Source organism: Trachypithecus francoisi, unplaced genomic scaffold, assembly GCF_009764315.1.
Source record: "Trachypithecus francoisi isolate TF-2019V2 unplaced genomic scaffold, Tfra_2.0 Lachesis_group17, whole genome shotgun sequence".
In the NCBI taxonomy this organism is placed as follows: domain Eukaryota; kingdom Metazoa; phylum Chordata; class Mammalia; order Primates; family Cercopithecidae; genus Trachypithecus; species Trachypithecus francoisi.
This window is the reverse complement of record NW_022681462.1, coordinates 23319314-23335822: the sequence shown is the minus strand read 5'-3', so window position 1 is coordinate 23335822 and position 16509 is coordinate 23319314. Positions and strand designations below refer to the sequence as shown.

Here is a 16509-nt window from a genome sequence, read left to right as displayed (position 1 = left end):
TTCAAAGGAAGATACTCTTTTCTTTTTGTTTTTAGTAAGTTCTCAGTAAATAGATACTAAATGAGCCTATGGCAGGAAAATGCCCAAACCATATAACATAGCCAATGTTGTTAAATTTCTGAGAAAACAGTGTCCATTTAATTTGCTGAGGCCATTTATTTTATTATTTAATAGTCAAATCTCTCTTGCCCTTTAAAAGTTTACTTTAGTTTGGTTCATTTTGAGCATTAGAAAAAAAAGATGCTGCTACTTTCCCTCTTTAAATAAATAATCAAGTTACACTATAGATTGGAGAGCTAGAATGTGGTGGTGATATTTCATAACTTTGGGAGAGTGCCCTAAATATAACACTTTGGAGAAGTAATTTATTGGTAAGCAACTTTGTTACTTCAATGATGATTGGGGTCATAGTAGATCATCACTTTGTTGAGTTTAGAGTTCACCTGTGTAGAATATCAGATTCTCTAAAGAAGTTACATAGCCCAAACAAGATTGATCTATTGATAATGGCAGAGTAACGAAAATGTACAGGAGGCCTCAGGTAGATATCTAATAAATTTTAATCATACGTCTTTTTTTTTTTTTTTTTTGAGACAGAGTCTTGCTCTTCACCCAGGTTGCAGTGCAGTGGCACAATCTTGGCTTACTGCAACCTCCTCCTCCTGGGTTCAAGTGATTCTCCTGCCTCAGCCTCTTGAGTAGCTGGGATAATAGGTGCACACCACCATGCCCAGCTAATTTTTGTATTTTTAGTAGAGACGGGGTTTCGCCGTGTTGGTCAGGCTGTTCCTGAACTCCTGACCTCAGGGGATTCACTCGTCTCAGCCTCCGAAAAGGTTGGGATTACAGGCGTGAGCCCCTCTGCCTGGCATCATATGTCATTTTTGAGAGAAGTGAAATTTGCTTTCCACCATTACCCACTGTAATTTCTTGATTCCTTGTATTGAACTAATGCAGTTTTAGTGGTCTCTGTTTTCAGAAAGGTGTCTCTTAACATGTTAAGCTTTATCTTAAAATATTTGTATTGTTGGTTTAGTTTTTCCTCAACTTTTATGATTTGAATTTTGTTATCACTTGTGTTAAATTTTATTTTGATTGCTCTAGGACCATTTTTTCAAATAAATTCATGTAGATCAAAGTTGTTTCAGGTCTTTTTTTTTTTTTTTCTTCTTCAATATTAACTTTGTCTACATGCTCATTTCAGGTCAGACATTTGATGAACATTATTATGTGTTTCAGGTTTTAGTCTTACCATTCATAGTATTAAAAATAAAATCAACTTAGTATTATTTATGTAGTTTAACATATAGTTGATTTCTTGATCTAGTAGAAAGTAAAATTATTGAATAGAGTGAACACTAAGATGACTTCATGTAGAGATAGTTGAAAAAGTGAGGTCTTACTCTAAGTATATGACTGTCACTAAACTAACACTGTCTTGAAACCTAGAAGGTTATGTATCAAAGCTTACTCTATGATATGCCAGGGCAGTCTGATGGGAGTATGATCCAGATCATTGGTTCTGGATGCTAACATTTGGAAATGATTTTTTTGGTGGAGCATCTATGACCTTGGAACTATGAATTATCTTAAAATTTCTTTTCAAGAGCAGAAGCATTTGAGAGGAAGGGTAAATAAAATATTTTGTTTATAATTTGCTATAACAATGATTTAATACAGTTTAATACTAAACAGCTCTGGAGACCTAAAATTTATCTCAGTTGGTTTTCACTGGTGTTTCTCTCTGACACATGGTGTGAATCAACTGTCCTTCCAACTTGAAAGAGCAGTAACTTCCAACTTGAAAGAGCACTGACGTCACTCCCTTGTTCTGGGAATTGTTTCCATTGTGCCTTCAAAAGGTAGGGACATGAAAAGCTTTGGCTTGTGGCAAATTCTCTCCAAGTTGGACACAGTTGGGGGGCTGAATATTGGCTTAAGGAAGTGAGGCTGGTGGCTTTTTCTATTTCCTGGACTTTTCCTAAAGAATCAATATTAACTTTTTCAAGTCTCTACTTGACGTTATGTGATTAACAGTCTTCGCTGTTAAAATTGGAAACCAGCAAATCTCCATTTAAATGTTGGTGCATGCCAGGGTTCTTCGGTTCTTCTTTCTTAGATTCTAGAGTTTTTTGGGTTTCTGCCCTTACCCACAGTGGATTTTTTCTTTTGTGAAAATCTTTCTGTACCTACTTAACAAAGAGAAACATTGAAATGAAAAGTTGAAATGGCAAAGTCATTGTCCCAAAAGGTCCCACAAGACTGGAAACATGGATCATAGTTAATAGTAGTAAATTGTAGATTCAGAGTATCAACTACCTGCATATAGCAATATAGAAAAGCACATGGAAAAATTTTATGACTCTGAGTTCAATATACAGCACGATATGACTGTCAAAACTGCATAAGCATTAGTATTAGGCTGTTAATGGGAGCTAAGTAACAAGGTTAAAGGAGATGGGCCTTATTTTTCTACTTTGACCATGCTTGATTTAAAAATTGTTAATATTTATAGAATGTTTTCTGTATGCCAGGCACTGTTTAGAATTCTAACATTATCTCATTTAATCTTCACACAGCAACTGTACGAAATGGTTCCTACCATTATCTGCATTTTGCTGATGTGGAAACTGAAGTATACAGAGGTTTAATAAACTTGCCCAAGATCACACAACTATTAAGTGGCAGAACTAAGGCTCAAATCCTGAAAGTCTGTCTGTGAAGCCTGTGTTCTTGCCCACTGTGCTATACTGCCTTTGTTGTTACACTTAAAGAAAAGTGACTGCTGGAACATGTCCAGAGGGTAAAACTAGAATTGAAAGGCTGTTTATATGTAGAATAGTTGAATAATTTGAGATTGTTTAGTCTGGAGAAGGAGAAAAAGGGATCAAAGACTTGTTCTCTCTGGTCTTTTTAGGGCAAAAATAATTTAAATGGTGAAAATTATAGAAAGGTAAGTTTTAGTTTTGTATAAGAACTTTGCAACAGCTGTTGAAATGGGATTGGTTGCCTTGCAGTGAACTTCTTTTTACTAGAGATGTTCCAGCAGGACCTGGACTAGCATTTATGGACATAGCTGGAAAATCTGTTATGTCTGTGAAATTGGACTGGATCATCTCTGAGGTTCCTTTTTTCCCCGTACACTTCAGTGTTAAAGAGAGTTTATTAAAATGGGCTAGTCTATACTGTCCTCAAACAAATGCTTCTAGAAAAAACACACAAAATTGTTTCCTAATGGAAACATGGCACCTATGATGTGAGAAGAGGGGGACCAGATTTATTTTTGTCTAAAATGTTTTTTTTGTAAACAGCTTTATGATGTTTGTAGGGAGTTTTTTTTTGTTTGTTTGTTTTGCATATCTTGTTAGTGGACTAGGAAGCAAAAGAAAGTGGCTTACTTTTTCAGTTGACAAATCAAGTTATTTACTAATAGATCAGATGTTCCATCATAATAACCATTGAAGCTACTCTCTTCTTTCCCCTTCCCATTTGAGGGATAATAAAATAACATTAACTGATGGGTTCTGTAGTTGCAGTAGAAGGGATCTAGAAATCTGCTGCATCAATTCTTAAATTAAGAATTTCAGGATATCAAATGTATGTACCTTTTTTTTTTTTTTTTTTGAGACAGAGTCTCACTTACTCTGTCATCCAAGCTGGAGTGCAGTGGTGCAAACATGGCTCACTGCAGCCTTGACCTGCAAGGTTCAAGTGATCCTCCCTCCTCAGCTTCCTGAACAGCTGTACTACAGGCACACACCATGATGCTCAGCTCATTCTTACAATTTTTGTAGAGACTGGGATCTTGCCATGTTGCCTGGGCTGGTCACAAACTCCTTGGCTCAAGCAGTCTTCCTGCCTCGGCCTCCCAAAGTGCTGGGATTACAAGCATGAGCTGCTGTGCCTGGCCCATATATATGTTTTAAAACCATTTTGATATCATGATTAATTACAAGAGGAAGTTAGAATATGGAAAAGATACTAAATTTTAAAAATTCTCACCAGTGGTCATTGCTTCTTGGGTTTGTGAGGGATTGATCCTGAGGAGTTTTCATTTCATTTGTCAACCTAAAAAAGGAACTCAGAGAGATAGGCTGTTTAGAACAAAAGAGTTTATTTGGTAATAGCAAAGGTTTGCAACCTAGGGTGTACATGCTATGAAAATCATAGGCCCACATGAGGAAAACTAGGACAAACTGGGAATTTTTAAAGACAAATAGAAATTTAGACAAACTGCTTTGAAACAAAGCTTATTGATCTCAGGGACACATTGTAGGAGTTGGCACTAATTCATTTGGGGAGATAGCTGTTGCTGGGCAACTGTCCAGGTTTGAATATCTTATCTGAAATACTGTAGGCCAGAGGAAATTCCTGTGATAATCTCTGTTTGCTCTGTTTACAAGTACTAACAAGATGTCCAGGTATTTCAGGAATGCAAGGAAGAGAGTTTCTTTATGGCCTTCCCTTACTTCAATTGGTTAAATTTTGACATAAGTGACTCCGTTTTGTTATAGTTAACCACTACATTATTGTTTTAAGCATTTTTTTCATTTTAGATAATTATTGAAAATTAGACTTCTAGTTACACTGAACTTTTGTTGTTGTTTGGTTTTCATTTTAAATAATATTTTATTGAGCATCTACTATGAACCAGGTACTATTCTAGAGTCTTAAATGCATTTTATTTTTTCAGTTGGAAAAGCAATACATGTTTATTTAAGTAATAGATAAAGTAATACAGAAATAGAAAAAATTCAGAATTGCATCATCTAAACATTGTATTAGTTTGCTGGTTTTCTTTCTGTCCTTGATTGTTTTCTATAGAATTGAATGAAAGTATTTGGACATATTTAACTTTATATTGAATGTGTATATAGTTTTACATCTGTGTTTTTCACCTCACATTCCTTCTTGCTCTCCTCTTCCTCTTCCATTTACTCATCTTTCTTTTCCTCTCCCTCATTCTGTTTCCTTCATTTTATTATCCTTTGTATAACTATGGCAACCTGGGAAAGATAAGTGCTTCTATGTGCTGGCAATGTGAGAAAGGTTGCTTCATGTGCAAAATGATGATAATAACTTCTGCTAGGATTATTTTTGGGGAATAAGTGAGTTAATGAATATAAAATGTTTAACAGGATTTGGCACATATTTTTAAAATGCTTACTTTTACTACTATTTTATAATTTTGGGCTGAATTTAACCTTTAATGGTCTGTATGATATTGCAGTAATAAAATAGCCGAGATTAAGTTACTGGGTGGTCAAATAATTGGTCTTTGTTTTTGTGTGCTTTTCATGAGTTGTTATTGTAAGTAACTTTTTTTTGCTAATGTTCTTGAGCCATTGCTCTAAATTCAGAAATATATATCACAACTTTTTTCAGAACCATGATTAGGTATAAATCAACTTAGCTGTCCCACATGTTGTGTGGCTGGATTTCCCTACAGACATCTATGATAATCATTTAATAGAATGCTTAATCCAGGCCAAAACAATGAAAAATTGTGAAATACCAGGACATTTAGCATTGTCCTTTGTTCAGCTCCCTATGACTCTACATTACAGTGTCTAGGTTTGGCATGGGACTGATGTTTATCATTATGATACAGAGTTCTTGGCTACTTTTATATTCTACCAAATATAAATCTTTAACAGACTCCACCTGACACCCCCCCCACCCCCAGTTAAAAACGTCCCCCTTAGAAAAAGATTTTGCCAATAAAATGTTTCTCCCCTTTGAGAGTTAACTTTGTAATTTGGAGCATGTAACCATGATGTTTCAGAGCTGTCTAACTGTTTCCATTGTTGCAGCCTGATTGTCCATGGTTTAATCATCAGTAGTTAAGAAGTAAAGCAAAAAATGGCTCCAGGCTGCTCAGTACCATAAAAAATTTCCACCTGGAAGCAATTTTTTCTAAAAGCCCGTAGGGACTGCTGTCACCCTCCCCCTTCTGTTGGCAACAAGGGCCAGAAACATCAGTTCTCTTCAGAACCAGGTCTTGTTGCAGTTTAATCATATTCCTTCTCCTAGCTTCCAGAGAAGGTTAGAGGAGAGCTAGGGAAATAACAAATTATTGCCAGACACTACTCTCCTTCTATAATAGATTTCCTTTAGCCTTCTAAATTTCTCCTTTTCTTCCTCTGTTTCTTTCTTTTTCTATTTAACATTTTAGCTGAAGTGCAAATTATTTGCACTGCTAGAACTTGAATTGACTTTTTGGTAAAAATATTTATTATTGAACTCTAGTGCTTCTCTTTGGGGAAAGTTGAAATGTTGAAACATTTTTGGGCACTGCTTTGGCTCTTCGTCACTTTATAATGCTTTCTCTGTGGGATACAGCCATTGTTCCAGGTGTAAACTCTCAAGGAACTCATGGTCTTATAGGGCAGATAGACATGTAAATAAGTCATTACTGTATAGAGTGTTCACCGTAGTACCCTTTCAAAAATATGAACAAATAAACATTCCAAAGTAAAAGGACATTAACTATGCTTTCCACCAGTGAATATCTTTAGTAGTGGTGCCCATTCATTTCTAGGCCCATTATCCTAATGTAACTTCTGGATAATACTAGGCATTTGTTCAAGAACTTTGAGGCAAAACAAGATGACAGTACTCCTGGTGAAATTTACCTCAAACCACATATGGCTTCATAGGTTCAAGACCAGTTCAAATTTATACAGTGTCAAAGTGAGAGCCAGTTGGTGAATGATTATACCATGACTGTTAAGGAGTAACTCTTATCCTATATCCTTATCACACACTCCTTATCAAGGATAGGGCTAGGTGCTTCAATAGATTTTGTTTCATCCTTAAAAATATAGATTTTTAAATATATTCCTTATAAAACTAGACTATGGGCAGGCACAGTGGCTCATGCTCATAATCTCAGCAGTTTGGGGGGCTGAGGTGGGAGGATCGCTTGAGCCCAGAAGTTTGAGACCAGCTGGGCAGCGTAGTGAGACGCCATCTCTGCTAAAAAAAATTTAAAAAATTAGCTGTGTGTGGTGGTGCATGCCTGTAGTCCCAGCTACTTAGGAGGTGGAGGCTAGAAGATCCCTTAAGCCCAGAAATTTGAGGCTGTAAGTGAGTCATGATTGTGCCACTGTGCTCCAGCCTGGCGACAGAGTGAGATACTGTCTCTAAAAAAAAAAAAAAAACTATTAAAAAATGAAATAAATAGAACTAGACTAATACATACTGCAACAGACTGTTATTGTAGATTAAATTTGGCTAGGTGTGGTGGCTCACACCCTGTATGCCAGCACTTTGGGAGGCGGAGGTGGTAGGATTGCTTGAGGCTAGGAGTTTGACAGCACCTTGGGCAATGTAGCAAGATCTCATCTCTACCAAAACGAAAAAAAAAAAAAAAAGAAATTGGTCTCATTTGGGAAAAGATGCCTAATATCAGCAAGTAGGAGAAAAATAGTATTGAATTCGAATCTTTAAAGAATGGACTCATGGTCTTGTTTAGTGTAGACTCCTCCAGAGTATGCAAGCTTAAGCTCTTCATGGTTGCTTTGTTTTATGAATAGTTTCATATGTTCTACCTTGTTGGTAAGAAGAGCAGCTTCTGAGCTGGGCATGGTGGCTCACACCTGTAATCCCAATACTTTGGGAGGCCAAGGCGGGAGGATTGCTTGAGCCCAGGAGTTTGAGACCATCCCAGGCAACATAGTGAGACCTTGTCTCTACAAAAAAATGAGCTAGGCATGTTGGTGCCTGCTTGTAGTCCCAGCTACTCAGGAGGCTGAGGCAGGAGGATCGATTGAGCCTGGGACACAGAGTGAGACCCTGTCTCAAAACAAAAACAAAAACAAATCCTAAAAACTAAAAAGATGAGGAGCTTCTGTATCAGGTTATAGTAGTTGTATTAAGGAGAGACGTTTTAGGAAAGAGTTGACTTTTGAGCTGAACCTTGAGAGATGAGTAGGAATTTGCCAGAGAAGTGATGGTAAGGAGATTGCAGGCAGAGGGAATACATGCTACACTCAAGGAACTTCAAGTAGAGTTGTAGAGTGAATGTGGGGAGTATTCAGAGATTATACTAGACATGGAGGGAGTCTTACATACTATGCTAGGGACTTTGGACTTGATCCTGAAACAAGATCCTAAAGTTGTGTGTATGTGTGTGTATTTCTGTCTTTCAATTTCCAAGTACAAGGTCTCATTTTAAAAAATTACTGTCAAAGAAGTATTGAAGATGGATTGTTACAAATATAAGGGGAAAGTGATAAAAACAATGTTCAGAAGAGAGATGATAAGGACATGAGTCAAGGCAGTAGCTGGGGGGAATAGGGAGGGGAAAGAGCATAGAAGAGCCATTATGGAATTAGAAACAATAGGTCTTGGTGACTATGAGGAGGTGTGAGGTGAAGTAAGGTGTCAAGGTTAACGTACATATTTCTAGTTTAGGTAACTCAGTGGCTGGTGTTATCTTCAATTGAGATGGTGAATACTAGGAGCGAAATGTGGGTTTGGGTAGAAAGTTAAATAATTTTTTTTTCTTTTAAATTCAAGAGACATGCCCCTTGCCATATTATCTGGGCTGGGTTTGAACTTCTGGATTCAAGAGATCCTCCCATTTCGGCCTCCCGAGTGACTGGGACTATAGGTACATGCCACCACGCCCAGCTGAGTAGTTTTTGACATGCACAGTTTGCGATGTCTTTGAGGATGAATGGTGGTTAGGTATTCAGGTTTATAGGACTTGACAGAGAGATATATCCTGGTATTATTGGTGGTATTACTGGTTTGGTAACCAGACTTGTTTAATACTAACAACTGAGGTATTGATGAGATCTCTGAGGGTGTGTATGTATATATATATATATATGAAGAGTGAGAAGAAATGGTCAAGGAGATATTCAGGGGTAGAGGGAAAAAGAAGAATTATTGAAGGAGACCGAGAATGGGGAGAACCAAGAAGGAGTGTAATAGAAGCCCCAGGAATAGAGATTTTAAAAAGAGGGGATAGTTTGTGGTGGCACATACAAAAGTGAAGTCAAGTAAATGATGAACTTAAAAGTGAATGTTTGATTTGACAATTAATAGTCTTTTATTGACTTTAGCAAGAATAGGTTCATTGTGAGTGGTATAGGTAAGAAACAGATTACACTGGTTTGAAGAGCAAGTGTAATTTGAGGAAATGGAGGCAGTAAGTGTAGTGTGCTCTTTTAAGATCTTAACTGAGAAAAGGCAGGGGAGAGGGAGGGAGAGAGGGGGGGAGAGAGAGAGGGGAAAGAGAGAGGGGGGGAGAGAGGGGGGGAGAGAAAGAGAGGGAAAGGGAGGAAAGGATGCCAGAAGGAAATTTATCAGAAGAGAGATTTTCATTTAGTGCATTTTTTTTCTTTAAAATAATGGGCTGTGTTGTTTTGTTAAGATGGGGGCATGCTTTGAAAGAAATCAGCTTCCTCCCACCAAAGAAAATATTGATGGAATAACCTTCCTGGAGTGGAAGAGATACGAGATTTTGAGAACACAGGATTAGTCTTGCATTGAGATGCCCTATCTATTTCATAGAGATAAGAAGGAACAAGTATCAGGGTAGACAGAGATATAGACAGACGTGTATTGGAATGCAAGAAGTTAAGAATATTTTGTGCCTAGTAAGCCTGAAGTTTTTAAATATAATACATGGCAATGCCATTTGTTGTAAAAGTTGTAGGACTGAGATTAGCATCTTAAAGAGAATGGTGACAGTTTGGAAATGATGCTGTAGTAATGGAAGAATGAGCTGATAAAAGACATACCAAAAGTTTTCACGGGTCTAGGGGTCCATATATTTATATAATTAGCTCCATCATAGCAAGGTTCTGCACGTTACCAAAGTTTAGCTATAAAGAGAAGGGATAAATAGGCAGCCAGTTATAAATGTTTGCTAGATGTAACTGAGCAGAGATGGGGCTACTTTTGGTAAGGCTTATGGGTCAGTCTTTTTATTTTGAGGGTCACAACTTCATTACATCTTTTATCAATTCTGAGAACTTCTCAACTATTTAAAAAAAAATTTACCTGTCTCTTATTTCTTACTAGAGCTCCCATTAAACTCATTGTATTCTCCATTCTCTTTAGTGTTTTCCATCTTTCGTGTTTCTGCATTTTGTACTTTTTATATATACACCTCTCAGTTAAGTATTTTCCTTTCCATTTCTTGTTTCAAATAACAGTTGTTATAGTTTTTATTCTAAAAGTTCTATATTTCATTTCCGGTTTATCTATTTGTAAACTAAAAATAAAATTTTAAGGTGCCCCCACCCATCTCAATGGACCCTTCCTCTCGGTCAAGGGCATTCCAGAGTTAACCTGAAAATCTAAGTCTGATGAGAAATATTTACAGTCTATTCTCCCTGCAGCCTGCTACTTGGAGGCTTCATCTGCATGATAAAACCTTGTCTCGGGGGGGGGGGGGGGGGCGGAGCAAGATGGCCGAATAGGACAGCTCCAGTCTCCAACTCCCAGCGCGAGCGACACAGAAGACCGTGATTTCTGCGTTTTCAACTGAGGTACTGGGGTCATCTCGCTAGGGAGTGCCGGACAATCGGTGCTGGTCAGCTGCTGCACCTGACCAGCGTGAGCTGAAGCAGGGCGAGGCATCGCCTCACCTGGAAGCGCAAGGGGAAAGGGATCCCTTTTTCCTAGCCGGGGAACTGAGACACACAACACCTGGAAAATCGGGTAACTCCCACCCCAATACTGCGCTTTAAGGAAACAGGCACACCAGGAGAATATATCCCACACCTGGCCGGGAGGGTCCCACGCCCACGGAGCCTCCCTCACTGCTAACACAGCCGTCTGCGGCGATCTATCCGCAAGGCAGCAGCGAGGCTGGGGGAGGGGCGCCCGCCATTGCTGAGGCTTAAGTAGGTAAACAAAGCCGCTGGGAAGCTCGAACTGGGTGGAGCTCACAGCAGCTCAAGGAAGCCTGCCTGTCTCTGTAGACTCTACCTCTGCGGACAGCGCACAGCTGCAGCCCATTAGGGGAAGAGCAGGGGCGGTGCAGACGCGAACGACTCTGTCTGACAGCTTTGGGGAGAGCCGCGGATCTCCTAACGCGGAGGTTGAGATCCGAGAACGGACAGACTGCCTGCTCAGGTGGGTCCCTGACCCCTGAGTAGCCTAGCTGGGAGACATCCCCCACTAGGGGCAGTCTGACACCCACACACCTCACAGGGTGGCGTCACCCCTGAGAGGAAACTTCCAAAGAAAGAATCAGACAGGTACACTCGCTGTTCAGCATATTCTATCTTCGGCAACCTCTGCTGCTGATACCCAGGCAAACAGGGTCTGGAGTGGACCTCAAGCAATCTCCAACAGACCACAGACAGTCCTTCTGACTGTCAGACGGAAAACTATCAAACAGGAAGGACACCTATACCAAAACCCATCCGTACGTCACCATCATCAAAGTCCAGAGACAGATAAAACCACAAGATGGGGAAGAAGCAGGGCAAAAAGCTGGAAATTCAAAAAATAAGAGCGCATCTCCCCCTGCAAAGGAGCGCAGCCCATCGCCAGCAACGGATCAAAGCTGGTCAGAGAATGACTTTGACGAGATGAGAGAAGAAGGCTTCAGTCCATCAAACCTCTCAGAGCTAAAGGAGGAATTACGTACCCAGCGCAAAGAAACTAAAAATCTTGAAAAAAAGTGGAAGAATTGACAGCTAGATTAATTAATGCAGAGAAGATCATAAACGAAATGACAGAGATGAAAACCATGACACGAGAAATACGTGACAAATGCACAAGCTTCAGTAACCGACTCGATCAACTGGAAGAAAGAGTATCAGCGATTGAGGATCAAATGAATGAAATGAAGCGAGAAGAGAAACCAAAAAAAAAGAAGAAAAGAAATGAACAAAGCCTGCAAGAAGTATGGGATTATGTAAAAAGACCAAATCTACGTCTGATTGGGGTGCCTGAAAGTGAGGGGGAAAATGGAACCAAGTTGGAAAACACTCTTCAGGATATCATCCAGGAGAACTTCCCCAACCTAGTAGGGCAGGCCAACTTTCAAATTCAGGAAATACAGAGAACGCCACAAAGATACTCCTCCAGAAGAGCAACTCCAAGACACATAATTGCCAGATTCACCAAAGTTGAAATGAAGGAAAAAATCTTAAGGGCAGCCAGAGAGAAAGGTCGGGTTACCCACAAAGGGAAGCCCATCAGAATAACAGCAGACCTCGGCAGAAACTCTACAAGCCAGAAGAGAGTGGGGGCCAATATTCAACGTTCTTAAAGAAAAGAATTTTCAACCCAGAATTTCATATCCAGCCAAACTAAGCTTCATCAGTGAAGGAGAAATAAAATCCTTTACAGATAAGCAAATGCTTAGAGATTTTGTCACCACCAGGCCTGCCTTACAAGAGACCCTGAAGGAAGCCCTAAACATGGAAAGGAACAACGGTACCAGCCATTGCAAAAACATGCCAAAATGTAAAGACCATCGAGGCTAGGAAGAAACTGCATCAACTAACGAGCAAAATAACCAGTTAATATCATAATGACAGGATCAAGTTCACACATAACAATATTAACCTTAAATGTCAATGGACTAAATGCTCCAATTAAAAGACACAGACTGGCAAACTGGATCAAGAGTCAAGACCCATCAGTCTGCTGTATTCAGGAGACCCATCTCACATGCAGAGACATACATAGGCTCAAAATAAAGGGATGGAGGAAGATCTACCAAGCAAATGGAGAACAAAAAAAAGCAGGGGTTGCAATCCTAGTCTCTGATAAAACAGACTTTAAACCATCAAAGATCAAAAGAGACAAAGAAGGCCATTACATAATGGTAAAGGGATCAATTCAACAGGAAGAGCTAACTCTCCTAAATATATATGCACCCAATACAGGAGCACCCAGATTCATAAAGCAAGTCCTTAGAGACCTACAAAGAGACTTAGACTCCCATACAATAATAATGGGAGACTTCAACACTCCACTGTCAACATTAGACAGATCAACGAGACAGAAAGTTAACAAGGATATCCAGGAATTGAACTCATCTCTGCACCAAGCGGACCTAATAGACATCTATAGAACTCTCCACCCCAAATCAACAGAATATACATTCTTCTCAGCACCACATCGCACTTATTCCAAAATTGACCACATAATTGGAAGTAAAGCACTCCTCAGCAAATGTACAAGAACAGAAATTATAACAAACTGTCTCTCAGACCACAGTGCAATCAAACTAGAACTCAGGACTAAGAAACTCAATCCAAACCGCTCAACTACATGGAAACTGAACAACCTGCTCCTGAATGACTACTGGGTACATAACGAAATGAAAGCAGAAATAAAGATGTTCTTTGAAACCAATGAGAACAAAGATACAACATACCAGAATCTCTGGGACACATTTAAAGCAGTGTGTAGAGGGAAATTTATAGCACTAAATGCCCACAAGAGAAAGCAGGAGAGATCTAAAATTGACACTCTAACATCACAATTAAAAGAACTAGAGAGCAAGAGCAAACACATTCAAAAGCTAGCAGAAGGCAAGAAATAACTAAGATCAGAGCAGAACTGAAGGAGATAGAGACACAAAAAACCCTCCAAAAAATCAATGAATCCAGGAGTTGGTTTTTTGAAAAGATCAACAAAATTGACAGACCGCTAGCTAGACTAATAAAGAAGAAAAGAGAGAGGAATCAAATAGACGCAATAAAAATGATAAAGGGGATATCACCACCGACCCCACAGAAATACAAACTACCATCAGAGAATACTATAAACACCTCTACGCAAATCAACTAGAAAATCTAGAAGAAATGGATAATTTCCTGGACACTTACACTCTCCCAAGACTAAACCAGGAAGAAGTTGAATCCCTGAATAGACCAATAGCAGGCTCTGAAATTGAGGCAACAATTAATAGCCTACCCACCAAAAAAAGTCCAGGACCAGATGGATTCACAGCTGAATTCTACCAGAGGTACAAGGAGGAGCTGGTACCATTCCTTCTGAAACTATTTCAATCAATAGAAAAAGAGGAATCCTCCCTAACTCTTTTTATGAGGCCAACATCATCCTGATACCAAAGCCTGGCAGAGACACAACAAAAAGAGAATTTTAGACCAATATCCCTGATGAACATCGATGCAAAAATCCTCAATAAAATACTGGCAAACCGGATTCAGCAGCACATCAAAACTTATCCACCATGATCAAGTGGGCTTCATCCCTGGGATGCAAGGCTGGTTCAACATTCGCAAATCAATAAACGTAATCCAGCATATAAACAGAACCAAAGACAAGAACCACATGATTATCTCAATAGATGCAGAAAAGGCTTTTGACAAAATTCAACAGCCCTTTATGCTAAAAACGCTCAATAATTTGGTATTGATGGAACGTACCTCAAAATAATAAGAGCTATTTATGACAAACCCACAGCTAATATCATACTGAATGGGCAAAAACTGGAAAAATCCCTTTGAAAACTGGCACAAGACAGGGATGCCCTCTCTCACCACTCCTATTCAACATAGTGTTGGAAGTTCTGGCTAGGGCAATCAGGCAAGAGAAAGAAATCAAGGGTATCCAGTTAGGAAAAGAAGAAGTCAAATTGTCCCTGTTTGCAGATGACATGATTGTATATTTAGAAAACCCCATTGTCTCAGCCCAAAATCTCCTTAAGCTGATAAGCAACTTCAGCAAAGTCTCAGGATACAAAATAATGTGCAAAAATCACAAGCATTCTTATACACCAGTAACAGACAAGCAGAGAGCCAAATCAGGAATGAACTTCCATTCACAATTGCTTCAAAGAGAATAAAATACCTAGGAATCCAGCTTACAAGGGATGTAAAGGACCTCTTCAAGGAGAACTACAAACCACTGCTCAGTGAAATCAAAGAGGACACAAACAAATGGAAGAACATACCATGCTCATGGATAGGAAGAATCAATATCGTGAAAATGGCCATACTGCCCAAGGTGATTTATAGATTCAATGCCATCCCCATCAAGCTACCAATGACTTTCTTCACAGAATTGGAAAAAACGGCTTTAAAGTTCATATGGAACCAAAAAAGAGCCCGCATTGCCAAGACAATCCTAAGTCAAAAGGACAAAGCTGGAGGCGTCACGCTACCTGACTTCAAACTATACTACAAGGCTACAGTAACCAAAACAGCATGGTACTGGTACCACAACAGAGATATAGACCAATGGAACAGAACAGAGTCCTCAGAAATAATACCACACATCTACAGCCATCTGATCTTTGACAAACCTGAGAGAAACAAGAAATGGGGAAAGGATTCCCTATTTAATAAATGGTGCTGGAAAATTGGCTAGCCATAAGTAGAAAGCTGAAACTGGATCCTTTCCTTACCCCTTATACGAAAATTAATTCAAGATGGATTAGAGACTTAAATGTTAGACCTAATACCATAAAAACCTAGAAGAAAATCTAGGTAGTACCATTCAGGACATAGGCATGGGCAAGGACTTCATGTCTAAAACACCAAAAGCAACGGCAGCAAAAGCAAATTGACACATGGGATCTAATTAAACTAAAGAGCTTTTGCACAGCAAAAGAAACTACCATCAGAGTGAACAGGCAACCTACAGAATGGGAAAAAATTTTTGCAACCTACTCATCTGACAAAGGGCTAATATCCAGAATCTACCAAGAACTCAACAAATATACAAAAAAAAGCAAACACCCCATCAAAAAGTGGGGAAAGGATATGAACAGACATTTCTCAAAAGAAGACATCCATACAGCCAACAGACACATGAAAAAATGCTCATCATCACTGGCCATCAGAGAAATGCAAATCAAAACCACAATGAGATACCATCTCACACCAGTTAGAATGGCAATCATTAGAAGTCAGGAAACAACAGGTGTTGGAGAGGATGTGGAGAAATAGGAACACTTTTACACTGTTGGTGGGATTGTAAACTAGTTCAACCATTATGGAAAACAGTATGGCGATTCCTCAAGGATCTAGAACTAGATGTACCATATGACCCAGCCATCCCACTACTGGGTATATACCCAAAGGATTATAAATTACTCTACTACAAAGACACATGCACACGTTTGTTTATTGCGGCACTATTCACAATAGCAAAGACTTGGAATCAACCCAAATGTCCATCTGTGACAGACTGGATTAAGAAAATGTGGCACATATACACCATGGAATACTATGCAGCCATCAAAAAGGATGAGTTTGCGTCCTTTGTAGGGACATGGATGCAGCTGGAAACCATCATTCTTAGCAAACTATCACAAGAAGAGAAAACCAACACCGCATGTTCTCACTCATAGGTGGGAACTGAACAATGAGATCACTTGGACTCGGGAAGGGGAACATCACACACTGGGCCTATCATGGGGAGGGGGGAGGAGGGAGATTGCATTGGGGAGTTATACATGATATAAACGTCATGCACATGTACCCTAGAACTTAATATAATAAAAAAAAAAAAAAAAAAAAAAAAAAAAAAAAAACCTTGGTCTCTACAACCCTT

General features: G+C 39.2%; 1 protein-coding gene and 1 non-coding gene across 3 annotated transcripts in view; one reads left to right on the top strand and one right to left on the bottom strand.

Moving 5' to 3' along the window:
- Nucleotides 1-16509, top strand: part of EXOC6B (exocyst complex component 6B) — a 739232-nt gene that overhangs the window by 69290 nt on the left and 653433 nt on the right. The gene's annotated exons all lie outside the window — the stretch shown is intronic.
- LOC117063156 lies at nt 1168-1232 on the bottom strand. Its single transcript, XR_004428770.1, has one exon. It is a non-coding gene; the product is annotated as a small nucleolar RNA SNORD78 (small nucleolar RNA).